Source organism: Papio anubis, chromosome 9 (assembly GCF_008728515.1).
Source record: "Papio anubis isolate 15944 chromosome 9, Panubis1.0, whole genome shotgun sequence".
In the NCBI taxonomy this organism is placed as follows: Eukaryota; Metazoa; Chordata; class Mammalia; order Primates; family Cercopithecidae; genus Papio; species Papio anubis.
The window spans coordinates 27,543,511-27,555,939 of NC_044984.1; positions in this window are offsets into that span (position 1 = coordinate 27,543,511).

Here is a 12,429-nt window from a genome sequence, read left to right on the forward strand (position 1 = left end):
CTTTCTTTGATGGTATACTTTCATTCTTTTCTTTCAAACTTTTGTGTGTCTATTACAGTTTTTGCTTTGTGATTAACTGAGCCCTATATAAAATGTCTTATACTTACAACAGGTTAATTGAAATTGATGACAGCTTAATTTTGAACACACGCACAAACTCTCTACTACTATTATCCCTCCCTTTGCAGTTTTTAAAATTAATTTCACATTTGTATCTTGTTGTAATATTTATCTTTTTAAGCAAATGATTGCAGCTTTGGTTGTTTTTAATAGTTTTGTTTTCTGACCTTTATACTAGAGATATTATTTATTTACCCACTGCTATTATAGTATTAGAGTGTTTTGGATTTGACAATGTATTTGCTTTTACACGTGAGTGTTGTACTATTTTTTTTTTTTTTAGATGGAGTCTTGCTCCGTCACCAGGCTGGAGTGCAGTGGCGCAATCTCAGCTCACTGCAACCTCCCCTTCCCGGGTTCAAGCAATTCTCCTGCCTCAGCCTCCTGAGTAGCTGGGACTACAGGCGTGTGCCACCATGCTCGGCTAATTTTTGTATTTTTAGTAGAGGCGGAGTTTCACCATGTTGGCCAGAATGGTCTCGATATCTTGACTTTGTGATCCGTCTGCCTTGGCCTCCCAAAGTGCTGGAATTACAGGCGTGAGCCACTGTGCCCAGCCGAGTGTTTTACTTTCATGATTGTGTTACTAGTGTTCCCCTTTTTTCAGCTGAAAGAACTTCTTTTAGCATTTTTAGTAATGCAGGTCTTGTGGTGATAAACTCAGCTTTCTTTTTGTCTGAGAAAGTCTTTGTTGCCCCTTCATTTTTTGAAAGAGAACATTGCTATTGCTGGATGTAATATTCTTGGTTATCACTCTTTTTCTTTCTTGATTTTGAATATATTGTCCGACTTCCTTTTGGCTTGAAAGATTTCTGCTGAGAATTCCACTGATAGTCTCATGAGGGTTCCTCAACATGTGACAATTTGCTTTTCCCCCTGCTCTTTTTCTTTAACTTCTGACAATTTGATTATATGTTGCAGTGTGGACCTCTCTGGGTTCATCTTACTTGGTGTCCCGTAGGCTTCCTGGATCTGGCTTTTTAATTCCTTCCTAAGACTTGGGGAGTTTCTGTCATCATTTAAAAAATACGTTCCATGCCCCTTTCTCTCTTTCTTCTTTTTCTGGCATGCCAATTATGCATAAGTTGTTCCGCTTGATGTTGTCCTGTAAGTCTCTCAAGCTATCTTCATGCCTTTTTATTCTTTTTTTCTCCTCAGATTGGAAGATTTCCAGTGATCTGTCTTCAGTTTCACTGATTCTTCTGCTTAATCTAGTCCATTTTGGACCGCCCAAATAAATTTTTCAGTTTTGTTATAGCATTCTTCAGATCTATGATTACTGTTGAACACTTTTTTATACTTTCTATTTTTTGTTGTTGTTGTTGAAGTTCTCACCTTATTCCTGCATTGCTGTCTTGACCTCTGTGAGCATCTTTATGACCATTGTTTTTGAATTATTTGCAGAGTAAATCCCAAACCTTTGCTTCATTTGGGTCAGTTTCTGAATATTTATCTTGATCTTTTGCTTGGAGTATATTCCCCTGGTTATTTTCCTTGATTCTTTGTGTTGGTTTCTGAACATTACATAAGACACCTACCTTTTTCCTTCTCGATATACTGCACTTGTGGAGAAGAAGATTCACCAATCGATGCTGCTAGAGATTTTAAGTTGCATCCCAAATCTTTGTGTTTGTCCAGACCGCTATCTCTGTTTTTTTTTTGGCCTCTGGGGCTTAGGATGTGCCACATTTTGTCAGTAACCTGAAACTGGTATCATAGGCATCATGCTCCTTAGATGTAACTGGAAAGGTTGAGTGTTGTGACTTTGGGTGTTGTATGTGAGTTCCAGTTTTGTTTTCTATCTTCACAGTGAGGGTAGGCTGGGTGTAGGTGTTTATTTCCTACTTTCTCTGGGCTAAGCCAGGGAGAGGATCTTTGGAAAATATCTGTATTCACTTTCAGGCTGCACCTTCTGATCCTGGAGGGACAGCTGCTGGAAATGGGCTCATTATACATCCACCTGTGGTTTCTGTTGTCTTGGACCACTCTGGATTGCAAAGCCCCCCCTGGAATTCTAGAGCTAGGTCATCAAAGAGACAGTCCCCTAAACTGGGGCTATGGAAGTTGTGGTGCTCCGTGCATGATCAAATTTACTCCCAAAAGATTGGACAGGCCTGGATTTATCTCTGGAGTGAGCCCGAGGAAGATCTCATGAAGGGCTGAACTCTGGCTCTGGCTATTAAAAATTATTGTTTGTATGCCCTGTTAGCTCCCACTGTAAATTCATTAGAAACCATGTCATCAAGAAACCACTGGGACTGTGTGTCATAAGCACCTTCTAGAAAGAAAATGAGAACTGAATTCTCCTGCCTCTTTTCTGCACTGCTCCAAGGGAGTGTAGCCCCTGGAAGTGTTTGGGCACCCATTTCAAACCACTTATTTGTTCTGGGATTAAGGGAGACTTACATATGCATAAGTCCTTCTGTTCTCAGAGCTACTAGGTTTAGGTCTATCCTTCAGAAGGCAGCTTTATCTAGATCTATGATTACTGTTTAGTACTTTTTTATACTTTCTGTTTTGTTGTTGTTGTTGTTGTTGAAGAGCTGTTGATGTGTGTCCTAAAGCTTTTCTGGGGATAAACAGGAAGTTACGTTTCCTTGTTTTTCTTTTCTTTTTTTTTTTTTAGGCCCTTTCTGCACAACTCCAGGAGGATAAAGTCCCTGGAGGTACTTGCAAGCCACTAAGAAGAAACCTATATATGCCAGTCCCTTCTGCTCCCAGAGCTAGGGGATTTGTGGTGCAGTACCTTAGGTGGATGTGGTAAAATCTAGTGCTCTCAGTATGAGTACAATTTCCTCCCATGCTGGTGGTGGGTTGATGATTGTTTCTTCAACTCCCCAATTTAAATTAGTTAGAAGTTCAGATCTTCAGTTAGCCACTAGATGGCTGTTTTAAAAATCCCTTCTGGAAGGAGACAGCGGGCTATGTTTTTAAGGCTCCTTTTTGGCACTGCTTGCAAGGGGACAGAATCCCTTAAAAAGCTTGTATGCCCATATAAAACTGCTGCTTTATTTCCTAGGGTCTAAAGCAACATGGCTGTGTTTAATCCCTTCTGCCCTAACAGTTGGTGAATTAATAGTTAAACTGTAAGGAAACGTGGGGTCAGGGCCCTGTATGTGAGATCTAGACCTTCCTCTACTCAGGGGAAAACTGGGTGTTGGGGATTCCTTTCCCTATATTACGGTACTTGTCTGTTGTGGGGCCACGCCCTAGTGTGCCTCGGCTTCTCTTACCTATATGATGTGTATATTTCAGCTTCTCATACCCACACTGTATATATTTTCTCACTTACTCCTTGAGTAGGGGTCTCTCAACTCATTTCTGACATTCTCTCAAAGGGAATTGATACATAGATAAATGTTAATTTAGTGTGTCTCTGGGTGGAGGCAGAGTCAGAAGCTTCCTATTCTGCCATGTTGGTGATGTTCTTGTTAAATAACTTAACAATATAAAATTAATACATATTTATAGCAAAAAGTTCAAGTGCTATAAAAAGGTATTAAATGAAAAAAAAATGTTCAACTCTCTTCCCATCATCCTGCCATACCTCATTCTCTCTTCCCAAATATAACAATTAAAAACTGTTTTCTACGTAGTTTTCTAAATATGTACCACATCAATACAATAAATAATTATTTTTCTGTCTACTTTAACATTTTTTACATAAATGGGAGTCATCTATACATACTTCTCTGCAAATTGCTTTTTTCCCTTTAACAATATCTCTCAGCCAATTTTCCAAATTATCTCAAATATACCAACTTCATGATTTTTTTTTTTACCAGATATATATTATTCCAACATTTGGATATACACTTGGAATAAGTACTTAGCAAGCAAATACGTGAACATGTGTATGTGTATGTGTGTGTATTACATGTATATTTTAGTGTACCTGTATGAGTGGAATTTCTGGGTCAAATAATTTATGCATTTTAAATTTTGATTCATATTGCAAGATTGTATTAAAGGGTAATTTTTTACTCTTTTCCAGTTTCAGTGAGGGGTAGGCACTTCAGCAAAACCCCTAAGAAATGAAAACACATTGCAAAAGGCTAACATTGATGATTTGGATATAGTCAGAGGAAGGCCATTAGTATAGTAAAAAGTATTCTAAAAGAAGCCATATAACATGAGAAAGGAAATGTGAATTTAGCCAAGGAAGATTTGAAATAGAGAGGGCAGATTCAGGGGAGAGAAACAGAGGACTGGCTGTTAGCCAGTTGACACACACAAAGAAGTGGGATCCATGGATAAAAGCAAAGTAGAGAAAGGGGGGTTTGGCTTTACTGCTTTAATTTTTTAAGAAAGGGAAATAATTTTATGTTAACTTATACAGATCAAATCAAGTAAAACAAAAAGAAAATGAAATTGAATTTCTCTATAGAGAACAGTAGGCTTCAAGTGTGAAAAAGGCAGATTTCATCCCTCTCAGAGGAAGAACTTTCTCACCAGGACCATCCACATATGGAGGGGCTGCCTCAAGCCCATTGGGTGGTCTGACATAGGCTGGGTGCCCAACCCTCAGCCAAGGCCCTTCCTGCACTGGGTGGGAGGAGACTGTGTTAAATGATCTCTAAGACTCTATTATACTGTCATTCCTTAAACTAACATTTGTTGTTTACTTTGTACCAGGTAGTCTACTGAAATGCTGAATGTGAGTTATCTCATTTAACCTCACCACGACTCTGTGAGGAAAAGAAATATTATTATATACATACAGTATTTCCTCCACTTAACAGACAATGAAATCACAGTTTTAAACTGACCTTCTTTTCACCTCTGTTGCTTCCAGTCCAAGTGTTTTGGTCTTAAACATAGTGACTCAGAGACACCAGCCAGTTGCAACAGTCTTGAACTGAGAAGATATACTATATGGAGAAAGTGTTCCTGATGATGTAGTTACATGAATGCTTTGAGGCAAACAGGGAGGGATGCTTCATTTGGAACATACTAATTGATACCTAATGTTACTGGATACTCTCCAGGATGTTGGGGAAATCATGGTGATGAGTACTCAGTCCCTGCCTTCGCGGAGGTTTCAGATTCGTGAGAGGAACCAGCAAGTTAACAGAAAATTACAAAGAAGCAAGTCCTTGGTTAGGAGTTAGGCCAGGTATTGAACCTCCCTCGGTGTTTTGGAGGCTCAAGGAGAACATTTTAGAATAGAAGGGCTCTAAAGCTGAAGGAGAGTAAGAAGTACTTAGGGTGGGTGGAGAGTTGGGTGTGCCTTGAGATGGGCATTCAAAGGAAGAGGAAGGCTGAAGCTATACTTCTGGCCAACAGCCAGGGGTTTAGTTAGGCTGGAGGGTAGCATGGGAGGGTCCAGAGGAGCTACCTTTGAGTTGAGAAAGCAGGCAGGACCTTTTTATGGCTTAGCTAATGAGTTTGGACCTCTTCCTGAGGGCAATGCTTACTTAAATTTATATAATAACTTTATTACATATTTATAAACTAAAACTGCAGTTATACTCCTATATTCTTAACAATAACCCTGTTCATATTTGTGTTAATTTTAAATTGGCTGCATTTGACCTAGAAGCTGAAAGTCCAGCATTTTCCACCTTTAGTTTAGGTAAGGTGAGGAATTGGAGCTCATGTTGACTTTGACCTGTTCTCTGCAGACTACTTCACCCAACAGGTTAAAAAATTACACTGAAAGCAGTACCCCCACCAAACTTCACAGTTGAGAGTGGAGTTGGGGGGTGCAACGGAATCGGTCTTTCAGGAAGAAATGCTTCCCTCACTTTTTCCACTGTGAAAATGATCACACAGATAGTTCCTCAGGGCAGTTAGCAGGTTTGGGAAAGGTGAGAGGCAGATCAAAGAAGCATAATGAGTCATTTAGACTCAACCTTGGCACAATCTTTTGTCAACCTCATCATTCCCTAAGGAAGACTAAGGCAGGTGGCACAGACTCTGTTTCTCTACTTTGGGCTTCTTTGTGAGCCACTTCCTGCACTTCCTGCACTTCCATGGAGGTCCACTCATGTCAGTTAACATGTGTGAGTGAAATAATGCACACTGTACTGGGCATGGGGACATTATGTCTGAGGATCAGTTCTGGAATTCCACCCAGGATCATTGTTTCTTGTTGGTGGTTTTCTTCCTTTGTCCCATGAAGTATCCTCTACAATTCAAAGTAAAGAAAACCAAAAGTCTGGTAGTCTGAGTTCCTAGAGACAGGAAACATACCTCCATAAAACAACCTCTAAATAATTCCAAAATGATCAAAATGTCCTTATTTATGTCAAATACTCTATGGACAGAAAGTCTGTTGCTTATCCTTGGATGGCTCCTAGTGAAGAATGTCAGATAATGCCATAATTTTTCCCTTTTGCTAATTTTATTATTTCTAAAATTTCAGTTTTTACATGAGAAATATATGGCATCTGGTGAAATTATCTCACCCTATCTGAATTTAACTCCTTCCATCAGGGGACAAATGTAGATTTCACTGGCTTCACCAAAAATGCTGCATTTGTGTCTCAGATCAAACAGTGCCCCACGGGATTATACATATCATAAAGTAATTGTTCTAGAAGAAGCTTGTACATGAAACATTCAAATGCTCCAGTGATGAAAATCCTCCCTGACACTATGTGTGCCCAAGTGGAATAGCAGCACTCCATCCTCTCTCCTCAAATCTTATGTCTGTTGAATATAATAAGACATTTGAAGGTCTCAATCTTACAGCGAGCCAGGAGAGAGATACTCTTGATCATAGGATTGTGAGGCCAGTAAAAAGACTCAGAGGATGAGCATGGCATGTGTGGTGCAGGGTTAAACTAAAACAAATTATATATATGTATATATACATAAATACAAGCATATATATGTATATATACTTGCTTGTGTTATATATATTGCGTGATATACATATCACATGTGACATATATATATTTGACATATATATATATCTCACACACACGCATGTATGTATAGGCTTGAATAGAAATCATACATGGAGGCAGATGATAAGTCAGGAGGCCAGCAGGTAGGAAAGGGGAAACATGACAGTAAGCAGGGCTGAATGCAGCAAAGGAAAGGATTTCTGTGAAATGCTCGGTGGTGTAAGTCCTGCCTAATGGATTTCTGTCTATGCTATGGTACCTAAGGAGAGAGAGACTTGTAACAGGGTTCTAAGCACAATATCTACATGATCCAGTTAATGGGGGCAGAGGTATTGAACAGGGCACTTCATCCTGGAACTGAAGATGTGGCTTGGAGGAAATATAAAGGACTGAATTCTTTTCCAGAGGTAGCTTCTGGCTTGGAAGATAAAGCAGGTTCAGATTATGAAAGCCAATATAATGTACCAAGTTAGATTTAAGGAACACTGAGTATTCTATCTATTAGTGTATATGCTGCTCTCCACTGCAGTACATTATAATACATATCCAGAATGTTTAGTCCTAGAACATGCTGATGGATGATGGATGTCCCTCCTCTCTGGGGGAGGCAAGGATGCAGAGGAGTAGGGAAGAACAGAACTTGGGTTCCAAATTTGCACCCTAGAGAGAAGAACCAAAGTTTATACTCTTAAGCAGAGTGTAGTAGTTTCGTAGAGATGCCATAACAAAATGCAACAAAATGCATGGCTTTAAACAACAGAAATTAATTATCCTACTGTTCTGGAGGCTCTGAGGGAGAATCTGTTCCATGTTGTCTCTCAGCTTCTGGTGATGGCAGCAATCCTTGGTGTTCCTTGCCTTGCAGATGCATCATGAAAGGAAGAAAGAGGAATACAATAAGAGACAAAGAGAAAAAATGGGTGGAAAGTAAAGAAAGATAAGGACTTCTAAAATACTTTCTTTAAGTCACAGATGTTGGATTAGTTCAATCAAAGCTTAACATTCTAGTTAGATTTATAGAACTTCAAAAACACAGAAATAAATACACATTTAAAACATAGAAGAAAAAACCTTTTATCAATAAAAATATTTGTAAACATTTCAAAAGCATGCTATACCATAATATGAAATTCAAAGTAGGTTTGGAATTTCTGTTTTGTGAAAACCTAACAGTTTAAGTATCACAAGGATGATGGAGAGTGGGCTCTGGTGATGGCAGTTCCACCATTTCCAATTCACTTGCTGGGTTTTAGAAAAATATTTCAGAGTCTCCACTTCTCCTAAGAGGAGTCTTGTCTTCCATTTTTCTGTACACATTAAGCCTTAAATTGCTCCCACAGGCCCACGTGTGTAATATGTATTATACTGTCGCCCACAAGGATTTAATATAAATGTGACATCCTGCTGTGTAAGAAGAATTGTGCTGTGATTTAATAACTAACATTTTCAGAGGGAGCCATTATTTAAAACACATAAGAATTCAAGAACCATTTGGCTCGTGAGATTTGAGCCAATTGGGATCAACTACCCTGTCATCATTCATGCAACAGAACATAAATTTGAATCAGATGAAAGGAAATTTGCAGGTCAAATGCAATGGGTTCTTCCAAACTGTCACAGTGAAAGACAATGCTTTGCTTGAGTAGAGAGGAAGAAATAAGTATCCTTTTTAAAACATTAAATATCAGAGTGAAACCAAAGCGATTGAACTATAGCAATTGCCTCAGTCTAATGACCTCATTTCTGTCTTGTAACCTGGGGAAACAAAATGTCAAAAATAATCCATTAAAAAAATAGAACAAGATACATGCAAGACCTGTATGAAGAAAACTATAAATCTTTATCAAGAACATAAAGTAAGATAAATAAATAGGGCACGTATCATGTTCTTGGATGTAATTATTCAATACTGTAAAGAACTCAAATTACTCCAAAGTAATATATAAATGTTACATAATTTCAAAGCTCCAATGAAATACTTTATGCAACTTAATTAATAGTTTCTCAAATTTATCTAAACTTGCAAGAATAATAGGAAAATAGTTTAAAAGTAGAAAAATTGTAGGGGTCTCAATCAGTTAAACTAAAGGTTACTGGTGTAGGAATAGAGACAGTGATCATTGAAATAGAACAAGGTTTAGTAATCAACTTTTTACACATAATAAATTTGATTATGATAAAGGTACATTTTGAATCAACAGGGGAAATAATTTCATAGGGAAAATTGGCATCTCATTTGAAAACTACTTTGATATTTTATGGAGCTCACATAATTCATTAAAAATTTTAACTCCATGCAAATGGAAACAAAAAATGAGGAAAAGCTGTAGTTATATCAAATAAAACAGATTCAAGACAAAAACTGTAAGAAGAGACAAAGAAAGTCATTATATAATGCTCAGGAGGTCAATTCAGCAAAAGGATATAACAACTATAAATATATATGTACACTGCACTGGATCACTGAGATATAGATATATATTATATATAATATATTATATATATATTATTAGAGTTAAAGAGAGAGTTAGAACCCAACACAATAGTAGCTGGAGACTTCAGCACCCCACTTTCAGCATTGGACAGATCATCCAGACAGAAAATCAACAAAGAAACATTGGATTTTATCCGCACTATGGACCAGATGGACCTAATAGATATTTACAGACCATTTAATTCAGCGTCTGGAGAATACATATTCTTCTCCTCAACAAATGGATCATTCTCAAGGACCGACCAGATGTGAAGCCACAAAATAAATCTTAAAAAGTATATTGAAATAATATCAAGTATCTTCTCTGACCACAATGAAATAAAACTAGAAATAAATAACAAGAGAAACTTTGGAAACCATAAAAACACATGGAAATTAAACAATATGGTCTTGAATGACCAGTGGGTCAAGAAGAAATTAAGAAGGAAATCACAAAGTTTCTTGAAACAGATGGCAATGAAAACACAACATACCAAAACCTATGGAATGCAGCAAAAGCAGTACTAAGAGGGAAGTTTATAGCTATAAAGGCCTATATCCAAAACTAGAAAAAACGTTATATAAATAACCTAACAATGCATTTTAAAGAAGTAGGAAAGCAAGAGCAAACTAAACCCAAAATTAGCAGAAAAAAGGAAATAATAAAGATCAGAGCAGAAATAAATGAAATTGAAATAAAAAGTACAAAGGATCAAAGAAACAAAAAGTTGTTTTTTTTAAAAGATAGACAAAATCAACAAATTTTTAGCCAGACTAAGAAAAAAAGAAGACTCAAATAAATAAAATCAGAGATGATAAAGGAGACCTTACATGTGATACCACAGAAATTCAAAAAATCATTAGAGACTACTATGAGCAACTTTATGTACATAAGTTGGAAAACCTAGAAAAAGTGGTTAACTTCCTAGACACACATAACCTACAAAGATTGAATCAGGAATAAATCCCAAATCTGAATAAACCAATACTAAGTAATGAGATTGAAGTCAGAATAAAAACTCTCCCAGCAAAGAAAAGCCTGGGACACAATGGCTCCACTGCTGAATTTTACCAAACATTTGAAGAAGTAGTATCAATCCTACTCAAATTATTCTGAAAAATAAAGGAAGAGGGAATATTTCCAAATTGATTTTATGAAGCCAGTATTACTCTGATAGCAAAAGACACAGAGAAAGACACACCAAAAAAAGAAAACTATAGACCAATATCCCTGATGAGCATTAATGCAAAAATCCTAAACAGAATACTAGCAAACGGAATTCAGCAACACATTAAAAAGATCATTCACTGTAACCACGTGGGGTTTATTCTAAGGATGCAAGGATGGTTCAATATATGCAAATTAATCAATGTGGAGGACAAAATTAATCAGAATGGAGGACAAAAGACGTGTGATTATTTCAGTTGATGCTGAAAAAGCATTTGATAAAATTCAATATTACTTCATGATAAAAACCTTCAGAAAATTGGGTATAGAAGTAACATATCTCAACCAGTAAAAGCCATGTATGGCAGACCCACAACTAGTATCATAATGAATGGGGACAAAAATGAAAGCCTTTTCTCTAAGATATGTAACAAGATAAGGATGCCCACTTTCACCACTGTTACTCAACATAGTACTGGAAGTCCTAGCTAGAGCAATCGGACAAGAGAAAGAAATAAAAGGCATCCAAATTGGAAAAGAAGAAGTCAAATTATCCTTGTTTGCAGATTATATAATTCATTTGGAAAAATCTGAAGACTCCACAAGAAAATTGTTACAACTGACAAATTCAGTAAAGTTTCAGAAAACAAAAATCAACATATCAAAATCAGTAGCACTTTCATATGCCAGTAGTAAGCAATCTGAAAAAGAAATCAAGAAATCAATTCCATTTACAATAGCTGCAAATAAAATGGGATATCTAGGAATGAACATAACCAAAAAGTGAAAGTTCTCCAAAATGAAACCTACAAAATATTAATACACGAAATTGAAGTAGACATAAAAAATGAGAAGACATTTCATGTTCATGGATTAGTAGAATCAGTATTGTTAAAATGTCCATACAACACAAATTAGTCTACAGATTCAACACAATCTCTATTAAAATACCGATAATATTCTTGATAAGAAAAGAAAAAAAAAATCCTAAAACTTACATGAAACCACAAAAGATCCAGAATACCCAAAGCCATCCTGAGAAAAAAAGAACAAAGCAGGAGGAATCACAATACCTGACTTCAAATTATACTACAGAGCTATAGTGACCAAAACACCATGATATTGGCATAAAACAGACAGACCAATAGAACAAGATAGGGAACCTAGAAATAAATTCACACATTTCCAACAAGCGTTTCAAGAACATACAATAAGGAAAGAACAGCCTTCAATAAATGATACTGGGAAAACTGGATATCCATATGCAGAAGAAAAAACCAGACCCTTACCTCTTGCCATACACAAAAGTCAAATCAAAATGCAATAGAGACTTAAATTTAAGACCTCAAACTATGAAACTATTAAAAGAAAGAATTGAGGACACTCTCCAGGACATTGGACTGGGCAAAGATTTCTTGAGTAATACTCCACAAGCACAGACAACTAAAGCAAAAATGGACACATAGGATCATATCAAACTAAAAAGCTTCTAACAGCAAAGAAAACAATTAACAAAGGGAAGAGTCAACCCACAGAATGGGGGAAAATATTTGCAAACTATTCATCTGACAAGGGATTAGTAACCAGAATATTTAAGGAGCTCAAACAACTCAATAGGGAAAAAAATCTAATAACCTGATTTAAAAATGGACAAAATATCTGAAAAACATTTCTTAAAAGGAAGACATACAAACGGCAAACAGGTATATGAAAAGGTGCCCAACATCAGTGATCATCAGAGAAATGAAAATCAAGACAACAATGAGATATCTTCTTATCCCAGTAAAATTGACTTTTACCCAAAAGACAGTCAT